The sequence below is a fragment of the Eptesicus fuscus genome, chromosome 1 (genome assembly GCF_027574615.1).
Source record: "Eptesicus fuscus isolate TK198812 chromosome 1, DD_ASM_mEF_20220401, whole genome shotgun sequence".
Classification (NCBI taxonomy): domain Eukaryota; kingdom Metazoa; phylum Chordata; class Mammalia; order Chiroptera; family Vespertilionidae; genus Eptesicus; species Eptesicus fuscus.
In genome coordinates, this window is record NC_072473.1 from 26,652,761 (window position 1) to 26,671,674 (window position 18,914).

An 18,914-nucleotide genomic window follows, 5' to 3' on the forward strand; every position below is an offset into this window, starting at 1 on the left:
TATCAGCCCAGAGCCTGTCTCCAAACCCAAAATGACAGGACAGTCCGGACAGATGAAAACAGACTAAAGCCACTTACCTAAGAATCTATACCTGGTGTTGAAGCAGGAGGAGGCAAGGCAAGGAGAGGTCCACTATCCAGTCACAGGCACAACCCAGACCAGTACATAGGAAGGCTAGGGGGCCCAAGTAAGTGTTGTGAGTTCAGCAGAAGTTCAACTGTGCAGGAGCTTGGCTGGGGAGCTTCCATGGACACAAGGGGAGCTCAGGAGCCAGATGATCACGAGTGCCAAGTGCCTGGTTGCTGGAAGCCTGCAATGGCTCTTACCAGACCCCTCACTAGACCTTCCCGGGTTTCAACACCAAATGAAAGGTTTGGAATGGGCCTGAGTCATGCACCTATGACATGAGGCCATAATGTATCAAAAGAGATTTTATTCCGGGCACTTAGGTGCGGGTGGGCTGAGACCTAGATAGGCATCAGTAAAGAGAGCAGGGAGAGAAAGGTTTTTATTAATTTTTGCTGGCTGCAAGCTGCTCTGCTGACATAAGAGTCTGGTCTGTCCTTGGTTCCTCCCATGCCAGGTGTCTTCTGGTTATGTGAGTTATGCTGTGCTCAAGGCTACAAGCTTTCTGCAAGATATCTGCTAAGCACAATAAGTTTTTCCCTGCCCTGTTTTATTCTCTTTAACCCTTTCATTATATAGTGCAATGTATCTCAAAATATTTTAAGTAAAAAATTACCTAGAATTTATCAAAAGGATACATTCTGAAGTAATGGTGCATTTTTCTTTACCAAGCTATGAAAATATGTATGCATATTTGCCAACCAGGAAGAGTTCCATTTAACATTCTATTACTCTATGATAATATTTTATTGTAATTATCCTATCTAATAAAGAGGGAATATGCTAATTGGCCCTCATACCATCACAAAGAAGGTGGTGCCCACAGCCAGTAAGGAGGGAATATCCTTATTGCTGCCCCACCCTCAAAGATGGTGGAACCCACAGCCAATAAGGAGATAATATGCTAATTGACTGCCATGCCCTCAAAGATAGCAGAGCCCAGTCCCCTCAGCCCTGCTGCGCTCACCCGTAGGCAGGCCCGGCTGCTCTGCGCACCTGCCTCCAGAGTCCCCTAATCCCCTCAGCTGCACAGGGCCGGCCTAAGGTGCAAGCAAGCCTCAGATGGCAGCTGCCCAGCAGCCCAGGGCCTCCCGAGGCTCAGGTAACCAGGGTTGGCCTAGGCTTGTGCTGCTGGCAGCAGCAGCAGTACAGGTGTGATGGGGCGTCCCCTTCCCCTGATCGCTGGGTTGCCTCCCACCCCTGAGGGCTCCCGGGCTGTGAGAGAGGGCAGGCCGGGCCGAGGGACTCTCACCTCCAGTGCATGAATTTTCATGCACCGGGCCTCTAGTTTTTGATAATTGTGAATTAATTAATTAATTAATACATAATTGTTATTTATGTATCTCTTCCAATGAAGCAAGTCAAATAGTTTTGAAACAAAATATGACGGAAGTCAATTAATATGTAAATATATACATAAAATAGAATTATTAAAATTCATCAGAACATCACACAATAGTCATAGAAAATTATGAATCTCATGCATGCAAACTGTCTTATATTGGTTTCCAAATGTTTACCAATAAGCTGTAAATCCACATGTACTTGAATGAGTATAATATGGGCACTAGCTCTGCCCATATTTATCAATATTATCTAATCCCCTGCTAGTTTTTGCTGGTATATTTCATATCACTAAATTAACACAGTAAAAAACTGAGCATGAACAAATACTAAAACTTAAACACAGAAAACTATGCATATCAAAGAAAAGGTAAAATGGGGTACTATGATGTTTATAAATTATGCTCTTCTTGAAGCTTGATTTTATTACTGCTTCCTAAATATTATTCTGGTATGATGTAAATAGTCATAAATATTCAAGGCCATTATAAATACATTCATGAACATATTAATAGATACTTACTATTATATTATGTTAAAATGTAGTCATAATTTCAAAACACAATTAATTATTTTGATTGTTTCAGAGAATAGGAAAGTTCTCGGCCACCAATCCTATCACTTTTCAGGAAAGATAAAATACAATAGCACTGGTGACAATGAGTTCCTCTCCACCTAGCAGGCCAGGAAGGGTCACATATCCCTTGATATGAGGGACAAAATGACCAGAAATGTTTCTGCAATTGGAGGAAAGTTCTAGGGGGAGAGCATTTAGATGTAAATAATAATTTTGCACTCAAAGAAGGCCATATATTTCCACTGATCTGGTCATGAGACCTAAAGTAATAGAGTGGCTTAGCAATAGGAGAAGATTGCCATGTCCTGTGGCACTATGTAGAAAAGACTAAGGAAAACACCCAGTTATCGTTCTTAACAAGCAGTCCCACATTCATGCTGTCTGTGGCCATTAAATGATCACAGTAAATTAAGAACCTTTATCTTTCTGTTTCTCCAAAAATGGATTGCACAAAAGCCTATTTTTAGAACTTAACTTTCCCTCTCCCTCTAAATATATAAAATATTTTGAAACTGAAAAAAAATCCACAAAAATGAAATCAAACATTCCTTCATTTTCTTCCTTCTCCTTTTTGTCAGTTGTCTCCCATTCTTCTGGATCTTTCCATTTTCCTTCAGCCTAACATTTTCATTGTATATATTAATCTACTTCCAGACATGTAAACAGTTTATGTAGTTGACATCTGCATGTATTTCTGTTTAATTATTGACACCTTTATGGAAACAACAGTGTCAAATGAAGCTCATAAATGAGAAGCTAATTTTAGTTTCAGAATCTGTCTCTACGGTTGTAATAATTCTAATTACTATGAGAATATCCATTGGTAAACAAAGATGTGATTATCAGCTGGGGGACAGAGGGTGAAGCAAGTAAGAATCAGTGAATATATTTTTTATTCCATATATATCCGCCTTGTCTATAACTCAAATATATTGGATACAAGCCCCTGAGCAAGAGGGACAGAATCACCATTGACAAAAATCATGATAAATTGACATTCTACATTATGTTTTAAAGGTGAATTATCATCTGGCTGTTGAATAAAATCAATCTCGTTATGATAAACATAGCTGATAACTTTAAGAGAATAAATACTGATTTCTAAAACAAGTATTTTAAAATTTCAAAGTTACAACTCAATAGGCCTAAGAATTACTATAACAAACCTTTTAATGTTGGAGAAAATTCTGCTTCTTTTTAGCACATACTTAGAAAGACACTTGAATTCATGAAATTGATATTCAGAATAAGTATATGTTTAACTTCAATTGTGTTTAAATAGTATGTAAATATTTACTAGCCTCTGTTGTTTTTCTCCTATCTTACAATCTTATAAATAAAACCTTAATATGCAAATCGACCAAATGGCAGATTGACTGGTCACCACGACACGCACTGACCACCAGGGGCCAGATGCTCAATGCAGGAGTGCCACTCAGACAGAAGCAGGGCTCATGGATGGCAAGTGCAGCGGTGGTGGTGGGAGCCTCTCCCACTTCTGCAGCAGCACTAAGGACATCCCCAGAGGGCTCCTGGACTGCAAGAGGTCACAAGCTGGGCTGAGGGACACCTCCCACGAGTGCACAAATTTCGTGCACTGGGCCTCTAGTATATGTATAATAGCACAGGCTTATCTTCTCAAAGCATCTCCCACTGTCATTTTTTGTCAGTTGTCTCCCATTCTCTGAAGATTTTCATGAACCACTACGACCTATAGATTCACCACCATTTAACTTTCTAGCTGTGGCTAAATTCATAAATATGAAGTAGATAGTTTTGTTTTAATAACCAATATCTAAATATACTTTGAAAACATTTTTTATTATTTATATTTTCATTCCTTTCATTCAGCAAAATAGTAATTGCCAATATAAGTAGTTTTAAAATTATTACTGTGCTGTTACCATGAATAAGTGAAGAACGCTGTAAGTGCAGAGGTCCTAGGATCCTGATTGCAAACACCAATACACCTGAAGGATAAGAGCTAGCTCAATATAAAGAGGAAGAAATTGCCTTCTAGGTACCAGAGAACATGTGAGAATTTTCCATGATGGAAGCCAGCATGGCCTGTTTTTAGGAAGAACTTATGTGGGTGGAGTGGAGGGAGTGGGAAGAACTTGTCAAGATATGAACTGAACAAAATTGGCAAGACAATGCAAAGTATGGTGAAGATTTGGGACTTCTAGGGATAGCAGGTTAGTCACTGAATGTTTTAAATATGGAAGTGATGTTAATTTAAAATGGTAAATTGAGTAAAGGAGACTCAAAGAGAGAAATTAATGAAGATTCTGCAGTATTTCAGGCCAGGTAGTTGTATGTGCAAGTGTGAGAAGAAGATGTAGATTAAATAAAAAACTGCCCAGTTATGTATAAATCAGGAGCTACATGAGCAGTCATGATTGCTAATTAGAATCATGTTCATCACTTCAGTATTATATTCATACTCTTAATAGATATACAGCCCTACCTGGATTGGCTCAATGGATAGAGCATCAGCCTGTGGACTGAAGGGTCCAGGTTTAATTCCTATCAAGGTCCCATGCCCAGGTTGCAGGCTTGATCCCTAGTAGGGGGCATGCAGGAGGCAGCCAATCAATGATTCTCTCTCATCATTGATATTTACATCTCTCTCTCCCTCTCCCTTTATCTCTGAAATCAATAAAAATAGATATTTAAAAAATAGATACACAAAATATTTAATCAAGCAGGTATAGTCATAAAATAAGAATAGTAATAATCATTTGAATGTGCCAACAAAGTCATCACATTGAACTAAAGTATAAGTGTCCCATCCATATATTGTCACTGCATAATTACTATTCAACCTAATGTCTGTATCATAGCACCAAAAGATCCTACAGCAGGAGCTCTGTTGGCCAAGAGTGCCTGTTACTTGGGTGAATTTTCTGAGAACAGTGATTGAGTTTTAATCAATATAGTAGAATCAGTAATTTAAAAAACCACACAAACCTGAGTATTTACTTAAATGTGATAAATAATTTAAACTATTGAACTACAGAAATTATTTATAAAATAAAAAAAAAAACATTTTAATCTATAAGAAGTATATTTTATGGCAAACTCAATAAAAATATCTCGGCGATGGAGAAATTAATATCAAAGTATAAAGGAAATAGTTATCCATGTAATTTCCCTAAATTTCTGTAGTTTCTTATGCTTCAATAATAAGCATATACAACTTATTTAAAAGAACATAATAAGAATATAAGAAATGAATTGAATCACTGAAGACAAATTTGAAATTATATAATAATCAGAAGGTACTCAAAGAAAATAGAGGATGACAGATAAACTACCAGAAACTATATTCTTTGCTCATATAATTAAGAAATGCCATCTGTATACTTATTATTTTTATAAAATTGCATATATTTTTGAAGGAGTATTTCATTTACACGTTTTTATTTCACTTTCATAAGGTCATTTAAAAGACTAGACATTTCGATTAATTTAAAATAACTGCATTTCCCTCTGCTATGGCTGCAAGAACAGGTAGCAACATAATAAAAATTGAAGGAAAAATGTGGTCACATACACATTTTATATTTTTAAAAAGGATCCAGAAATGAAACTTAAAGGGACTTCCTGAAACATACATACTTTATCTGAGCTTTCAGTAATTAGCATTCAATTTCAGACTCTATCCAAGATTTAAGAATTATATTTTTGTACTTTCTTTCCATAGAATATTATTTTGTACTAACGTTTCCGTTGCAGGAAAAATCCTGCAATAGGGTTTCTTGCTACACTCTACCCGGCCCTGCCTCCGCTCCTCCCTTGTTCCCCGGCCCGCCTTCTCCGCCAGCCCGCCCCACTCTCCTTCCTTCTCCCCCAGCCCCGCCTCCGCTCCTCCCTCCTCCCCCCTCCCCCGCTTGCTTGCTTCTTCACAGCTTTGCTCCCTTCAGCATCTCTTGGCTTCTTTCTAAGCTGTCTTGATATGCAAATTAGCCACCATCTTTGTTGGGGTAATTTGCATACTCGTCCTGATTGGTTGGCGGGCGTGGCTTGGCTGGTGGGCGTGGCTTGGGCGTAGCGAAGGTGCAGTCAATTTGCATATTTGTCTATTATTAGGTAGGATAATTCTGAGAAAACTCACTTAAAATGGAAGTTGGGCACTCTACTACATCACATCACAGAATACCCAACTGGAAGTTCAAATAATAAAATGGTAATATCTAACATTTATGCAACACTTACTGAGAAACCAAGCTGTCTGATTTCAGAGTTCACAACCTAGGATATTAGGACTGTCACATGGCATAATTGCTGAGAAGGTTCCATCAGGGTCTGAGATCAGGGGAAGAGGGGCCAGCAATAGATCCCGTGAAATAATAAATTAATACAGCTAGTCATGAAATCCAAGAGCAGAAATAACTTCAACTAGTCAAAGGGTAAATGCTACTGATAGGTTGAGTAAGTTCAGAATACAAATCTGATCATTGGATTAGAGGCATAACAGACAAAGTTGGCCTTCTTGTCAAGAGCAGTATTACTAAACTGAGGAGGATATAAGCCATAATGAAGCAAATTGATCAGAAAAAAACAGTGAGGAAGAGCAGAGTAAAGGGTTATGGTCTGCAAGCCAATGTAAGGTCATGGGAGAACCAATGACAATCTTCTCAGCACCTGTTTGTTAGTACAGACCAAACCTGACAAGAGAGTATACCTACAACATGCAAACAAAACACAGCAAGATGATTGGCTTTGGGTAAATTGAGACCATGATGACACATAAATTTGCAAATCAGACACACAGAAAAGATAACAAGTTAGTCAAAGAACAATGTTCTTGAGCTATAGACCTCCTGGGAAATAAAGAGAAAAGTCATGGATCTAATGTATAATTAAACAGTAAAACCACTCTCACAGAGAACATTCTATAGAGAAAAGTCGCTGAATCACTAGCCAGAGAAGTAAGAAAAAAACAAACCTGTAACAAAAGTTACTTACGAAGAAGAAATACAAGGATAGGGGAACATTCTGCCCACAGAGAATGATTTGTAATCTTATAGAAGTGATATGCGAAACAAAGTGTAAATATCTAAGGAGAATAATATCCTGGTAGGGAAATACCAACTAATTTAAATAGAATGAATGCATAAACAAAACATGGTGGATAAATGTCCATTGAACCTCCTGACAACAGCATCTGTGTTTTGTTCATTTTTGCATTTCTGAGAGAGACCATAGTATTTGGCTGCAAAGAGGTTCACTCTATTGTTAAATGACAAAGGTATTAAAATGATCAATGGAGTAGGGGCAAAGAGAGAGCAAAGGGGTCCTGACAGTTTTAATTTAATGAGGGATGGCAGTTTTATGGGACCAAGGGGAAAAAATAATAGAAATAAAGGGAAGCAAATGAAAAGTGAGTGGTGGAGTTTCTTATTTCCTAGTTACCATGTTTATATAGAAGAGGTTATTCACTCACAAAAATGGAAAGTTATGGGAGAAAAAAATACCAGCTTCTACTTGCCTCTTCCCTCATGATTTGCCATGGGATGAACAGTGACATATCTGATAAGTGAATTTGGGTGAAGGAATGGAACTTGAGTAGATAAGCAGACACTTCTCTCTCTTTCCCAATAATTTGAATACAGGATGCACAACTTTCTTCTCCTCCTTTATGTGTAGGTTGTTTTTTCCTGCAGGAAGTCCACAACTGGCCAGTTTGGTGTGACTACACTCAATTTTGATGGAAGTTATTAACATGCCCATTGTATCCAAAGTTCAAAACCACTTTCCAATTTATCTTTATAAATGGTTAACTAACTTTTTAATTTCCATCTACATTATTTCTCCATTTACTTCTCAGTTGGTTTTCCACTCAGATGAGGTAAGGCAGGGTGTGATTAATTGGTGATTAATGACCTTTCCTAAAACACCATGGGAGTTCAAATCACAGAGTGAAGTGTCTTAATTTTCACCATGAGGGATTTAAGTGATTATGGAAAAGACAAAATGGCATTGACAACATGACTCTTGAACACTATTTAATGTGCTGAATAAACTGCAATTAAATACACCCTAGGGGGGAAATAGTTGGTTTGCCTTTGCATATACTAAAGAATAAAATCATATTTAAAGTTGTGGCCAGACTTATTCCTTCAGAAAGAAATGGGTGAGAGGAGAAGGACAAGAAGGGAAATGTACAGAGAGTGCAGACAATTTAGTTACACACATAATAAGGGCAGGGGAAGGAATCGTATTATTACCAGATACCTCTAAGAAGATTAGACAAGAGAAAGGTCAGATGATTTTATCAATATTCAGGTCCCATAAATATAGAGAAAAATATTAAAGTTGAGAGGAGACTGGTCAAATCTACTTCTGTATAGTAAGGCATGTTTCAGGAGAATAGAAATTAACATTTATAAGTTTGTCTTTAGCCAAAGAATAATGAGCTTGTTGAGTTTGATAGCACTAAACAGAGAAAAAAGAATTTCAGAGAGAATGATGGGTGAAAATAAACCTGAAATCTTTCCATATAGTTATTTATAATATTAATTATTATTTTAATTTAAAAATTATAAAGCAATTAATTAGGACCATATTAAAATTATATTTTCAAAAGCTGTTTGAGAGAGATTATTTTCCTAATTTGCCTTTCAAATTTTTTTGGCATATTTCTTATAGATCTTTGCTCATCTAGGAGAAAGTGGATTTTTTTAGGTAGTTACTTTTTATTTTTATTCTTTCAGTTTTATTGAGATACAATTGACATATAGCACTGTATAAATTTAAAGTATACAGCATGACTTAACTTACATATATTGTGAAATGATTACCAAAATAAGTTAAATTAACATACATCATCTCATCTAGTTACAAAAAAAGTGCTTTTTTCCCCCTATAGATGAGAACTTTTAGGATCTACTCTCTTAAAAGTTAGGTAGTAACTTTTAATCAATTCCCATCATCTGATTAATAATTTCTTTAGTTTACAACCTGACAAATTTACAAGGCACTAAAATAGTGAGAACATATTACAATGGCTCCTATATACCAGCATTTCTTTTTTTTATAATAAATCTTTATTGTTCAGATTATTACAGGTGTTCCTCTTTTTTCCCCCTCAATAGCTCCCCTCCACCTGATTCCCCACCCCACCCCACGCTCTTACCCCCCGCCACTGTCTTCATCCATAGGTGTAAGATTTTTGCCCAATCTCTTCCTGCACCCCTCAGACTCCCTTCCCTCTGAGAATTGTCAGTCCACTCCCTTTCTATGTCCCTGATTCCATTATATTCACCAGTCCATTCTGTTCTTCAGATTTTTTATTCACTTGATTTTTAGATTCACTTGTTGGTAGCCATGTATTTGATGTCCTTTTGTTGTTCATAATTTTTACCTTTACCTTTTTCTTCTTATTCCTCTTCTTAAAGAATACCCTTATGCATTTCACGTAATCCTGGTTTGGTGGTGATGAACTCCTTTAGCTTTTTCTTGTCTGTGAAGCTCTTTATCTGACCTTCAATTCTGAATGATAGCTTTGCTGGGTAGAGTAATATTGGTTGTAGGTTCTTGCTATTCATCACTTTGAATATTGCTTGCCACTCCCTTCTGGCCTGCATAGTTTCTGTTGAGAAATCAGCTGACAGTCGTATGGGTACTCCCTTGTAGGTAACTGTTTTTCTCTTGCTGCTTTCAAGATTCTCTATTTGTCTTTTGCCCTTGGCATTTTAATTATGATGTGTCTTGTGGTCCTCTTTGGATTCCTTTTGTTTGGGGTTCTGTGCACTTCCTGAACTTGTAAATCTATTTCTTTCACCAGGTAGGGAAAGTTTTCTGTCATTATTTCTTCCAATAGGCCTTCAATATCCTGCTCTCTCTCTTCTTCTGGCACCCCAAAAATCCAGATGTTGGTATGCTTAAAGCCATCCCAGAGGCTCCTTACACTATCCTCAGATGGTGGCGTAGGTAAACATCTAAACTACTGCCGTGCACAACAATTTCAAAACTACAACTAAAAGACAAAATGTCTATCACCCAGAACCATGGAAAAGCTAGCTGAGTGGAAGTTCTACAACTAGACAGAAATAACGGGGAGCATTCAGGGCACAGGCACTGAAAAACTGAGGTACAGGGGTGCGCATGTGATATGGGCTGGCGGCAGATCCCAGCTGGCTGCAGGCATTGCTTTCTTCAGCCCAAAGAGAGACAAGCTCCCGATCTCTCTGAAATCCAGTTTCAGACAACTGCCATTGGGTCAGAAAGTGAGGGTGGCTTGCTTGCAGAGCTGCGCACAAGAATAATTGTTTGCTGTGCTGGGGCACGAGACTCGGGGACATATTTGGAGAGGCAGAGAGGGCTCACTGCCAGCCATCGCTGTTTGCCACGCCCTAGCCTAGTGACGCCCTGAGACTCTGCCCCGCACAATCTACAAACACACCCAAGCTCCAAGCAGCGGCTTTTGCATATGAATGTCCTTCTCTATTGCAGTTTAACATAGTAAACTCACAACCCAGTGCAGACAGCTCCAAAGCCTCCAAGCTCCAAGCAGGAAGGAGAGGAATGTGGTTCTCGCGGTAGCTCCTGCAGGGTGGCCTCAGACAGTAGCTAACCTGCACCCCATTGGAGATCCAGAAGCCAGTGTACCTAGTGATCAGTGTGAGACACCAGATTTCAACTCCTCACATCTATAAGTGACACATTCAGGAGGCAGACTCAGTGAGCACCAAAGCCCCTCTGAAACAGGCCTGTACCATAAGCGTGTTTCCAGTGCAGCAGTTCTTCCATTATAGACACAGCAGGTCCTCACAGCCAGTTGGCCTGGAGGTCAATTCCTCCCAGTGTACCAACAGCAATCAAGGCTTTTAACTACACCAAGACTTTCCACTCAGCCCACAAAGGGGTGCACCAAGAGTGACCACCTCGGGTGATTAGGAAAGCTGAGCTACTGGCCCCTATAGGTCACCTACCACACAAAGCCACTCCATCAACACAGGGAGGCAGCCAAAATGTGGAGACACAGAAGCATGTCACAAATGGGAGAGATGGAGGAAAGTAAACTACTGGATGACACAGTGTTCAGAACCACATTTATAAGGTTACTCAAGAATGTTTTAAAAACCACTGAGAAACTTGAAGAGACCTTCAAGGACCTTAATGAGAATGCCAAAAAAAAATGGAAAAGGACCAGTCAGAAATTATGCATAGACTGTCTAAAATAAAGAATATACAGAAACTCAACTGTAGATCAATGTACCCCAAGAGTCAAACCAAAGATCTGGAATATGAGGAAGCAAAAAACACCCAACCAGAGAGGGAGAAAAGAAGGAAGAATCCAAAAGTGTGAGGATAGTGTAAGGAGCCTCTGGGACGGCTTTAAGCGTACCAACATCCGGATTTTTGGGGTGCCAGAAGAAGAGAGAGAGCAGGATATACCAGCATTTAATTCTACCTTTCTTTATACATAGAATCACTTTCCTTCATCAGGAATGTTTCCAACAGAAATTAAGGTTTGAACACTTTATCCCAGGTAACTTTCTACAATGAAATGTAATCAACCATTAAACTTCAGGTAACTAGCAGGATCACACAAAACAATCTTTTTACATGTGAATGGATAATAGAAATATAAGTTGTATATTTATTTATTTTCTAGCTTTTTAATTTTTCATTTTTTTATCACCATTTATTCCCCCTATACCTTCTTCCCCTTCACTTCTGAGGTAAGACTGTTAAAAAATAATTCACTAGTCAGTGTGATTTACACGTTATTCTCTACCTGTTTCCTAGTGAGAAGTATTTCCAGTTATTTTGATTCTTAGTTTATATGATTGTATTTGTGGTATCAAAAAATAAACTATGTCATGAAATATAAAACTTCCTTAATATGCCCTATCTTGTCATTCCCTCTGGTATCCTATATAATAAAAGCATAGTATGCAAATTGTCCCCTCAACCAGGAGTTCATCTGAGAGTTTGGTCAGGGGACAGGGCCAACAGGGGGAAGGAAGGGAGTACCTGGCCAGCAGCTGGCAGCAGCTAGGGACCCTACCAGTGCATGCATTTCGTGCACTAGGCCTCTAGTTCATACATAAACAACTAATATAAAATATGAACATATAAATATATGAATTTGTGTGTGCGTGCGTGCACACACACGCGCGCACGCACGCACGCACGCACGCAAATTCTGCCTCACAAAAGAGAATGACTGGTAACTCAAAGAATATACAAGATGACACAGATGAATGCTAACCAATATAAAATAATATACTATAAAAATGTATCTGAAAAATGTATCTTCTATATTAAAGAAGGCTAGATTAGTACATAGGGAATCTGCTTCAAAAATATAATTATATCATGAATGCAACTGGTCACTGTGGACACAAAAATTTTCTCATTGTGGCAATAACAATCTCTAATTTTGGCAAAATTGGTGTGACACTATAACAAATGTGCTTTATACTATATGCTTTAAATTTTTTTATGCATGCAATTCTTTACTCCAAATACTTATTCCAATGCACCTTATTAATGTATATTTAAACTAATTTAGTAAAGTATTTTTAAAATTTTTAATTGCCTTTCCATTTACAAAATAAAAAGATGATTACATTTTTAATTGTGAAAAATAAATATAATTGTAATTAATTATCTCAAAAATAAGGTTAAATATATGTAAAATATATACTACATAAATATGGATATTATGTATGGATATGTAATCCATATGGATTACATATTACAAAGATATGTATTTTCAATATTGATGGAAGAGAAATTGTCAATGATCTTGTGAGAAATAAAAATATAATTTATCTGTACAAACATTAATAACACAAAGACATGGTATGAATATTTTCTTTGTGCCTTAGCTCTAGAATACTCTGGGGCTATGTGAATGAGAATCCAAATAAATAGGATAATTTATGTTCCTCGCAAATACATCAAACATTATACTTTTATTAAGTCAGGTACACAGAAAATATACATTGAATGTATGGGAAAGGGGGAATCATAGTATTGATAGAGCTTTTGAAATTTATTATGCTATATTCTTGTGGCAAATAATCATATATATACTAAAACTACAAAATTGGTGAGCATGCAAATTTATGTGTATTTGTAATATAATACAGTATCTAAAATAAATTTATATTTTATTCTAAAATTTATAGTCTGGTATCGCACACTCTGGACCTAGAATACATTTGTAAAATAAACAATAAAAATACAGCTAGATGTAAATTGAGAGGGTTAGAATTATTGAGGAAACTGTATAAACTATTCTGGACATAATTAGCTTTACTGTCTTAAAGCCTAAAATTGGAAATTAATGTGATAGAATTTACAATTATTTTATCACTGACCTTGTCATATAATTTCTTAAGAAATTAGTGCTGTGACAATGCAATCATCTCTCCATCACAATGGATTCATTTTCCATTGTATTTCCACTGTGATGGGTAGTGAAGTTCTTTTCCAATTATCTGACCCAATGGATATGAGCACATAAGAATCCAGAGTGAATAGGTGGCTCACAGAACCACAAACACAAAAAAGAACCCTGCATTTGAATATAATCTGGGTGATATATACAGAAAACTACATATAAATAAAAGTAAAATATCAACAGATGACTCAGTTGAAAGGGAAAGCACACAGTTAATCTCCAATGATCTATGAAGGAAATAATGGAGACAGACTATACATAATTTATATAATACTTATTGAACAATGTTCTCACACTCCTTGTTTTAGATTAAAATTTTCTGCTTTATAGTTTTAATTTGGGGGGAGGGGAGTTTCTACAGCAGACATAAGCAATGTTACTGTTAAATTTTCAACAGAGCAATATCTAGGTTTTATTACAGCACTTTGATCAGATGACTGGGTATTATAATAAATTTTAAACTTTATCTCTATGGAAACTGTACAATCAATTATCTACTAGAAATAAAAGAGAAACATCTTGACATGTTTCTGAAACATCCTGAAAATAATTTAGTAGTTATAAAATATATATAAATGCTACACATGTTTTAATCCAAGAGTAAGGATAGTGAAAATTTAAAAAAAAGTAACATTATTGTCAAAGGAACTATAAGATATGTGGATTTTCACTCCAATTGTTAAAATTAAAACTATTGAAATAATTGTTTTGGCTTCCATCCACCCTAGGTTTTAGATATCTGAAAGGAGTGTTGCTATTAGCTTTACAATAAAAGAGAGACCAACCAAATTCAAATTATATGGCTTTTCTTGAACTAATAAGGGTTACTTGAACACCACCAATGCAATACTATAACAGTCCATCTGATAACTGAGATGGCTACTAAATGACTAATGGGTTGGCAACATCTATACAGTATGGATGATCTGGACAAAGGGATGATTCACATCCTCAGCTTGATGGAGCTAAAGATTTCATCATACTACTCAGAATGGCACACAATTTAAAACTTATGAATTATTTATTTCTGTCATTTTCTACTTAAGATTTTCATTCCATGGTTGAGCACAGGTAACTGAAATCATGGAAAGAGGTATTGTTACCTCAATAAATATTTTTAAAGAAATTACTTTCAAACAAAAATTACAGTATAATAAATTGCAAGTACACTATTACCATTTATCTCAAAAGATATCAATCAGCCCTATTAAACAGTCTACCCTTAGGAAGAAGGAAGAAGAAAAATTCTCACTCTTTTGAAAATCAGAAGGCAAAATGATTGATAGCAGTTTCCTATGTCATACTAGATTACAAATTCTCAAACTTTGCTCTGTATAAAAATAACCTATGGAGCAAAGAGAGCCTGGTGAAACCCACCTCCTGGATTCTGATTTGTTCAATCTGGCTGCTGTCCAGGAAGCTGCTGTTTTAAAGACCAGCTTTAACTGGAAGCTAAGGGATCTAAAATCAAATTATCATGGGGCCTTAGTGTAAAAAACAACATATTCGTGACAGGTATTTAGAGGTTTCAGAAGTTATGAGTTCTTTACAATCTATAATTAGCAGCAAATACAGAAAGAATATCTTAATGATACTGAAGTATTGTTGGCTGTATACTTTCCTTATTCTTTGTAATAAGACATACAGTATTCAAAGATGTTTCACAAAAAGTGGAACTTCTACTAAACCATTAATAAAGTAAAAAAAAAAATTTTTTTTCTTCTTCAGTATGCCCCAACTCAATTTCTTTTAATTCCACCAAATGTAATTTGTATTTATTACATGCAAATATATTAAGCTCACTATTACTAAATAAATCACAGATGGTAATTAATAATAATTAATTGACCTTTGTTCTTGGTATTCTCATTATCAGAAAACCCCTAGAGTTAAGTGCTATGATTATTCCCATTTTATAATTATGAAAATTGAGATAGCAAGATTAAAACACTTGCCAATGTAACAAATCTTATAAGTTATAGTAACAAGAGGACTTCAGAGGAATAACAGTGTGAGAGATCCCCATGGCCTCCCCACCTGAAATTTTAACAAATTAACCAACTATAACTCAACAAAGTATGCCCTACTCATTACAGAGGCATGCCTGAGAGACCCAGATATTGAAACATCTAAGGCAGTGGTTCTCAACTTTTCTAATCCCGTGACCCTTTAATACAGTTCCTCATGTTGTGGTGACCCCCAACCATGAAATTATTTTTGTTGCTACTTCATAACTGTAATTTTGCTACTGTTAATGAATCGTAATGTAAATATCTGTGTTTTCCAATGGTCTTAGGCGACCCTGCTAGCGGTTCTCAACCTGTGGGTCATGAACCATAACATTACGAATTTACAACAGTAGCAAAATTACAGTAATGAAGTAGCAAAGAAAATAATTTTATGGTTGGGGGTCACCACAACATGAGGAACTGTATTAAAGGGTCACGGGATTAGAAAGGTTGAGAACCACTGATCTAAGGAGGGGCAACTGGGAATAGATGGGGAGATGAGAAGGGAGGGAAGCTCGGATGATGTGCAGAAGAGCCCTGCAACCTTGAGCTCATGCTAGGCCTGGAAAGGGGAAGAAGCCACTGGTATCAAGTGTTTTCTTTGGTGGCTGGAAGGAACAGAGAGCTGCAGGGGGTAGTTCAGCAGGGCAGGTGGAGCAAACAGTGACTGAGCCAGCAGACAATGACCGAGCACAGGATTCTGCAATGCCACTCTCCACTGTCAGGCTCAGTGGTGGTGTTTCATACAAAGAAACGTAACCAAAGAGTCCTGCCACCACTTGGACTCACAAAATTTACCTCCTGTTGCCCTTGGAGTCAGGTCAAGGAGCATGCTATTTGTAAACAAAGAGCTATTGCAGTAGAACTGCTGTTTCCCTCTGCGACTGATCCACATGTGGTATACTTGGGGTGGGAACCCCATGAAGGTCAGGGGTCACCACTACAGTGAGGGCAAAATGATCCCTACCGCCAAGCAGCCCTGATGTACTATCTTATGGAAGCAGTGAACATCAAGTCCGGGAGTTAATAATAGGTTAAAAAAAAATCTCAAGATTCAGCAACATCCACTGGAAGATAGTAGAAAGATCTCTTCAAAGAAAGCTTCTATAGAAGGCTATTAATATAGACAGACAGACATGCCTAGAAACAGAGGACAGCAAATATCATGAATAACCACTATAACAAGGATGACTAGAAAGAAAATGAAAAATCCCTAGAAAGCAGCTGGAACACATGGAAATATCCTATCTAATAAAGAGGGAATATGCTAATTGACCATCACACCCACAGTCACAAGATGGCTGCGCCAAATCCCCTCAGCCCTGCTGGGGCAGCAGGCGAGCAGCACATCCGGGCCCATCCCAAGGTGGGTCTGGCTGCTCCATGGAGTCCCCCAGTCCCCTAAGCCCCTAGCTGCCCAGGGCCAGCCAAAGGCACAGCCAAGCCTTGGATGGTGGCTTCCCAGGGCTGGCCCAAGGCACAGGCAAGCCAAAGATGGCAGCTGCCCAGCTGATGCCCGAGGTGCAGGCAAGCCTTGGATGGCAGCTGCCCAGCTTCCCAGGGCCGCCCAAGGCTCAGATAACCAGGGCCGGCCAGGGCTTGCGCTGCCAGCAGTAGCAGCAGCAGAGGTGTGATGGGGGCGTCACCTTCCCCTGATTGCCGGGTCACCTCCCGCCCCTGAGGGCTCCTGGACTGTGAGAGGGGACAGGCCGGGCTGAGGGATCTCCCCTCCAGTGCATGCACCAGGCCTCTAGTGTGATATAAATGACAGATTTCAAGATTGCAATTCTGAAAATACTAAGATATACAAGAAAACACAGACAGGCAATTCAATGCACTCAGAAAACAAATCAATAAAAAAAAAAAGTGAATGCTTCGAAAGAGGAAGAAAAGGCATTTGTTTCAGGCTAAAATGACGTTAGTGTTGGATAACGGAGCCTACAATGCCAAAATTGGTTACAGCCACTAGAATGTCTCGGTTATTCCTAACTGTCAGTTCAGGTCAAAAGCAGCATGTCTTAAAACTTTTACTGCTAACCAGATAGAAGAAATAAAGGACCATTCTGGACTCTTTTATATCCTTCCTTTTCAGAAGGGTTACTTGGTGAATTGGGATGTTCAAAGACAAGTTTGGGATTACCTTTTTGGAAAAGGAATGTATCAGGTTAACTTTTTAGATACTAATATTATTGTCACAGAACCATATTTTAACTTTACTTCTATTCAAGAATCAATGAATGAGATCCTATTTGAAGAATACCAGTTCCAAGCAGTATTAAGAGTAAATGCTGGGGCTCTCAGTGCACATAGGTATTTCCGAGATAACCCTTCCGAATTATGGTGTATCATTGTTGATAGTGGGTACTCCTTTACACATATAGTGCCTTATTGTAGAAGTAAAAAGAAAAAAGAAGCAATTATTCAGATAAATGTGGGAGGGAAACTCCTAACCAGTATCTAAAGGAGATCATGTCTTACAGGCAGTTACATGTTATGGATGAAACACACATGATTAATCAAGTGAAAGAAGATGTATGCTATGTTTCTCAGGATTTTTATAGAGATATGGATATTGCCAAGTTGAAAGGAGAAGAAAATACACTAATGATAGACTATGTTTTGCCTGCCTTTTGTAAGCCAAGGGAAGAGATGGTGTTAAGTGGAAAATATAAATCTTGGGAACAGATTCTTCATCTGGCCAATGAAAGATTTGCTGTTCCACAAATACTCTTTAATCCTTCTGATATAGGAATTCAAGAAATGGGAATTCCACAAGCTATTGTCTATTCAATTCAGAACTTACCTGAAGAAATGCAGCTGCATTTTTTAGGAACATTGTTTTGACAGGAGGAAATTCCCTTTTCCCAGAATTTAGGGATCGGGTTTACTCAGAAGTTCAGTGTTTCACTCCAACAGATTATGATGTTTCTGTTGTGCTGCCTGAAAACCCTATTGCTTATGCCTGGGAAGGAGAAAAATTGATATCAGAGAACAATGATTTTGAAGATATGGTGGTAACAAGAGAAGATTATGAAGAAAATGGACATAGCATCTGTGAAGAGAAATTTGATATTTAAGAAACATTTCTGAAAGTTTTGACTGGTTCTGACAAAGGTTTAATTTAAATGTTCTTTTTAAAGGTTAAGGATCTGTGCTACCTTTTATCTTAAGAAAAAGACTTGAACTTATGTAAATACTTTGATCTAGGGGTAATTTTCAAAGGTTTATCAGCTAGGTTTCTAAGTGAACTGTACCTCAGCCCCTTTTTTCATTTAGGAGCTAGATTACTCTACAATGCTTATGCTGTTTCTGACAGTAGGTTATCTTTCATTAGAAGATGAAAGAATGAATGCATTTTAGGTTTAATTCTTCATAGTTGAAAGCAGAGACTTAACTGTCTCACTGGTCAGTTTTCCTTAGGAGGTAGTTTTGT

At 37.6% G+C, this 18,914-nt stretch overlaps 1 pseudogene; it reads left to right on the forward strand.

Moving 5' to 3' along the window:
- The first annotated feature begins 17,393 nt into the window (after positions 1-17,393).
- Positions 17,394-18,686, forward strand: LOC103301719 (actin-related protein 6-like; annotated as a pseudogene).
- Positions 18,687-18,914: the final 228 nt, after the last annotated feature.